This window comes from Megalobrama amblycephala, linkage group LG4 (assembly GCF_018812025.1).
Source record: "Megalobrama amblycephala isolate DHTTF-2021 linkage group LG4, ASM1881202v1, whole genome shotgun sequence".
NCBI classification, from domain to species: domain Eukaryota; kingdom Metazoa; phylum Chordata; class Actinopteri; order Cypriniformes; family Xenocyprididae; genus Megalobrama; species Megalobrama amblycephala.
The window spans coordinates 13,015,369-13,021,368 of record NC_063047.1 but is presented as its reverse complement, the minus strand read 5'-3'; the positions used below and the strand labels follow the sequence as shown (position 1 = coordinate 13,021,368).

Here is a 6,000-nt window from a genome sequence, read left to right as displayed (position 1 = left end):
CTGTAAAAAAGGTTCTCTGCTCTGTTCTACATCAACAAAGGTTAGATGACGATGGACTTCATACAGTGCTTTGTGAAGTAGAATCCATTTTGAATGATCGACCAATTACCAAGTTATCAGACGATCCTAATGATTTGGAACCTCTCACACCAAATCATCTTCTTCTTTTGAAAGGGAAACCAGCTTTACCCCCTGGTTTGTTTGAAGCTCATGATCAATATTCAAGAAGACGTTGGAGACAGGTACAATATCTGTCAGATTTATTCTGGAAAAGGTGGATACGGGAATACCTACCTTTACTCCAGGAAAGACAAAAATGGAATCAGAAGAAGAGGAGTTTCAGTGCTGGTGACATTGTTGTAGTTATGGACTCATCAGCTCCTCGTGATTCCTGGGCTCTTGGCAAGGTTATAGAGGTTTTCCCTGACAAAAATGGTGTGGTGCGTTCTGTGAGGTTGCAGACAAAAAGCAGTATTATTGACAGACCAATAACAAAGCTTTGTCTGTTATATGAAGTCTAACTAATATAAGGTTTTTCAACTGAATATGTGGTAATATTTTTGGCTCCTTATTTTTTTAGTTTGAATTGTTATGATTATTCACCATTAACAATTAGGAGTCGGTGTGTAGGAGCCAAAATGTGTTATTCTCATTATGACCATTGAGTGGCGCTGTGATTTATTAGGAATTGTATATGTGTGTGTGTGTGTGTGTATATATAAGCAGCCTTTATTTTGTGGGTAAGCAGGTGTTTGACCCGGAAGGGCAAACAGGTTTTTGACCGCTTTGATGTGGTGTTAGGCACGCTTATGCTTCAGTTGAACACGTGCACGATGGTAACAAAGGAAAAATAAAGCTAACTTATATGGAAGAAGAAGAATGGTCTCAGCGTCATTTATCAAGAAGGTAAACACGTCATCAACCAGAAAGTGAGTCAAACCAACTTCTCCGGAATCAAACAACTCAGTAGCTAAAGTATAAGACTTGGCTCCTACAGTGTGTTATGACTTTTGTAAGCGATCGGGTGTACGATGTTCGTCCGGCGGGCGAAAAATCCCATAGACTTAACATTGGGACGAACTTTGACAAGTCATAACTCTGGATCACAATGTCATAGAGACAAGGGGGTGGGATCATTTTACTCAGACAACCAATCAGTCTATCAGGATAATTTTAAAACTATCAAGTCACGCCCTAGCAACCATAGAGAGCACCTTAGTAACAAGCTCCGTAGACTTCCATTGAAAAAGACCAAATGAATATCTTTGGATAGAAGTGTCATAGAAACATGATGGTGGGCTCATTTGACTCGGGGCAGCAAACTGCCAATCATGCAACACTTTCAAGACTTCACAGCCACGCCCTAGCAACCATTTAGAGAAGTGGATTTAGGAAGGGAAGAAGTACAATGGATTCTACAGTATGTTTAGAGTATGAAATAAGGAGAGCGCAGATTAATAGGGAAAGTGTAGTGGCTATATTTTTAGACATTGAGAAAGCTTATGATATGATGTGGAGAGAAGGTCTGAAAATTAAGTTAAGAAAAATTAAGAAAAGCAGGAGTTAATGGAAAAATGTTAAGATGGATTAAAGATTTTCTATTTGGAAGAACTATTCAAGTCAAAGTTGGGCAAATTTTTTCTAGGACCATGATTGTAGAGAATGGTACACCACAAGGTAGCATAATTAGTCCCTTATTATTTACTGTTATGATTAATGATGTATTCTCAAGTATTGAGAAAGGATTAGGACTCTCCCTTTTTGCAGATGATGGGGCAATTTGGAAATGTGGAAGAAATGTGGATTTCATTGTCAGGAAAATGCAAGCTGCTATAACAGAAGTGGGAAAATGGTCATATCAGTGGGGGTTTAGATTTTGTGTTGAAAAAACAAAAACAGTGATTTTTTTTCAAAACGGAGAGTCAACAGTGGGATAAAATTAAAATTATATGGCCAAGATATAGAAAGAGTTTCTTGTTTTAAATTTTTAGGGGTATGGTTTGATGAGAAACTTACATTTAAAATGCATATTGAGAAAATTATTGATAAGTGCAAGAAAGTACAGAATGTTATGAGATGTTTGGTGGGTAAGGGCTAGGGGGCTGAAAGGTTGGCATTGAAAAGTATATATACCGGATTAATGCGATCAGTGCTTGATTATGGTTGTATAGTATTTCAATCTGCTGCTATAAGCAAGTTGAAGGAACTGGACAAAATTCAATATAAGGCATTAAGGTTATTAACATGGGCTATAAGATCCACTCCTACTGCAGCATTGCAGACTGAAACAGGGGAAATGCCCTTAGAACTTAGGAGAATGCAACTGTCACTGAATTATTTGGTCAGTATAAAAGGACATATTATAGATCACCCAGCAAAAGAAGTGGTAAAACCATGTTGGGGAAAAAGAAAAGGTTGAAATCAAGAGTTTTGGGTGGGTGATACTTAAAGTGGCGGAAGAAATGGAAATAAATAAGATGGCCATTAGTCCAATGTTCCATGGTCAGTAATTCCCCAGTGGTTATTACCACAGCCCAATGTGGACATGTCACTGCTGGAGAAGAGGGACAAGGACCAGGGGGATGGTTATAATGCTCGAATGGTGCAGAAATATATTCAAACTCATTATTTTAGTTATGTCTTGATTTACTCTGATGCATCTAAAAATATAGAAAACAGAGTAGGCGTGGCATTCACAGTTATAGATTTTAATGTCAAAGTTAACAAGAGAATCTCAGATAATCTTTCAGTATACACTGGAGAAATGATTGCAATTTTATTGGCACTACAGTGGGTTGAAGAAAATAGACCATTGAGGACACTTATATGTTCTGACTCAAGCTCATCTTTAATGACACTAGAAAGTGGTCAGTCTGAGAGTAGATCTGATGTACTGATCGAGATCCTTCAAACTTTATACAGGATTCAGATGAAGTATCTTTCTGTTGGGTACCTGCTCATATAGGAGTAAAGGGGAATGAATTGGCAGATGAATGTGCAAAGGAAGCCACAGGGAAATCAGATATAGACATGAAAGTAAATTATAGTAAGGCTGAGATGAAGTTTTTAATTAAACAACATGTGAAAAATTGATGGCAGAAACAATGGGAAGAAGAAAGAACAGGAAGATGGTCTTATAACATCCAAAGAATTGTTGGTAAAGGCAGAATAACAAGGAGAAATAGAAAGGAAGAATCAATTATATCTAGACTTAGATTTGGACATACAGCACTTAACAGTACTCTAAATAAAATAGGGAAACATCAGACAGGAGCATGTGAGTATTGTAATCAAGAAGAAACAGTGGAACATGTTATAATAAAATGTCCAAAATATAATAGTGAAAGGAGAGTATTGATATTTAATTTGAAAAGAATTAAGATTAAGTTTAATTTGATAAATGTATTGCAAAGGAACTCACATGAGGAGTGTATTGATTTTTTAATACTGTATTTGAAAATGACTGATTTAGATAAAAGATTATAAGTGTTTAGAAGGTATTAGGTAAAGGTCCTTGCGTTCCTGGTCCACACTCCTAACCAGCAGGTGGCGGTAATGCACCTTGAAGTTGTTTGCCAACCGCCATAAAAATCAAGAAGAAGAAGAAGAATACGTCACTTTCTCTGCTAGCAGTAAACAGGAAACACTTCATAAGAAGACGTAAGGAGACGGCTAATGAAAGGTACTTTATTAATATCATTATCAAATAATGGTTTTACCTAGGTATTTAACACAATGAGATATGTAACTGGTTTTGCATATGGGCGAAAAAAAAAACCTGATATATTAGTTATCTATCGAACTTTGGTTGGAGCTTCGATGCTCTATAGATTATGGTTGTATAGTATGGAGCTGCAAGTCAATCAAGTCAATTGAGAAATTAGACAATACAACAAAGAGCTTTAAAATCTGTATAAGAGTTATGGAAGCACCCCAATAAATGTAATATTAGTAGAAGCCAATACAATTCTAAATGAATTGTTAAGAAATTATCACTTACGATTGCAGGTCGACAACTGTTCTGGGAAAATTATTGGGAGTTTTAAAAATATGTAAGTGAAGATTTGTATTGAATATGTATTATATAACTATAGTGTTTGGAATAAAAAAATATAGAAAATAGCCCAAGAAAGTGAGTACTAGCACGGATATTCCCTGAACCACGGATATATATATATATATATATATATATATATATATAGAGAGATAGATAGAGAGAGAGAGAGAGAGAGAGAGGAAGATTTTTTAAGAGAAATATGCAATATTTTCAAATTTAGAAAAACATAGATGTTTTTATTATTTTTTGATTACCCGCACAAGTAGTGTTATACAGAAAGGTAAATCCTACTGATATAAATTTCTGGATTGCTCATGACGTAATAAAAAATGAAGCTACCATATCCCTAGTATTCCCTCACATTCTATTGAATTAATAGGAAATTATCTGATTTTAATGACAAAACATTATCGTCATGTACAGTTATTCACTGTGTTTATTTAATTGTTATATTTTTATTTGTACAATAACTGCAAATGATTCAAAAGTGTTTTCGTTAACAGCATTTATTTCGAAACAGTAAAAATAACGATTAAACTTTGGTTAAATTAATGATTAGCTCAAACATACATACAAATGGCACTTAATTCATATGTAAACTGTCATGCTTGTAAAAAGCCACAGAATTTGAGCTGGCCTGTGGCTTTTTAAGGGTTTCCAATATTTCCAAGAGTCTGAAGTGGATGCTGGTCAGCAAAAGACATCAGGAAATAATATACATGCTTCACAACTTATTTAGAGATAAGATGCTGACTGCGTTTGGATTTAAAGAAATTAAGCTTTATTTCCAAGAATTTATTGTTGCTCCGAGCACGATGATGCATGGTAAACATTTTTAATATAATATAGTTCAAGTTAGTAATAGGGTATTGTATGTATTGTATTATTTAAAGGGCTAGTTCACCCAAAAATGAAATTTCTGTCATTAATCACCCTCATCTGTTCCATACCCGTAAGACCTTCGTTCATCTTCAGAACACAAATTAAGATATTTTTGATGAAATCCTAGCGGTATATGACTCGTCCATAGACAGCAATATAATCAACACTTTCAAGGTCCAGAAAAGTACTAAAGACATCGTTAAAGGGATAGTTCACCGAAAAATTTAAATTTGATCTGCTTACTCCCAGGGCATCCAAGATATAGGTGAGTTTGTTTCTTCAGTAGAACACAAATGATGATTTTTAACTCCAACCGTTGCAGTCAGCCATATAATGCATGTCAATGGTAACAAAATCTATGAGAGTAAAAAAACATGCACAGACAAATCCAAATTAAACCCTACGGCTCGTGACGACACATTGATTGTCCTAAGACACGAAACGATCGGTTTGTATGAGAAACCGAAGAGTATTTATATCATTTTTTACCTCTAATACACCGTGTCCAACTGCCCTGAGCGCTCGCACGGCATCCGGTGCGTGAGGTGTGTACGCGCTCTGGTGTAGTTTAAACATGGTGCGTAGTACAACAGTTATTATACAAATGGAAGTAAACCACTAAAAATCGTGGTTTTATTTAATCAAAACATTTTATTTTGTTACTTTTCATAAGGGCAGCTTTACAAATAAAAAGGACACATACAAAGATCTTGTTCACATACCTCAGTTGGATGTGGAAAAACCATAGGCACAGCTGATGGTTTCAGTCATACGTGATCCTCTACTGGGTATGTAAAATCATCAGGGGAAAAATTATCACTGCAGACCCTCAACAACTTTAGTATGTTAATGCGTGTGTTGATATCCAGCCGAAGAGCAATCAACCATAACTTCAGGCAAGCAGGCTCAGAAGTTGGAAATACATGGAAAGTTACTGCTCCCGAATGAGTTCGCGTGAGAGAACGTAATCTTTTAGTTTTAAGTCGGTTTGAACAATCCAGATAAGCGCAAGTAAGTACCATTTTGATTAGCCATCGTACCTACAATGTTTGTGCTCTGTA

General features: G+C 35.7%; 1 protein-coding gene across 1 annotated transcript in view; it reads left to right on the top strand.

Moving 5' to 3' along the window:
• Positions 1-3,560: 3,560 nt before the first annotated feature.
• Positions 3,561-6,000, top strand: part of becn1 (beclin 1, autophagy related) — a 112,514-nt gene continuing 110,074 nt past the window's right edge. The window contains exon 1 of the mRNA XM_048187618.1: positions 3,561-3,682. The gene's annotated coding sequence lies outside the window, so the exon portion shown is untranslated. The remainder of the gene's footprint in view (positions 3,683-6,000) is intronic.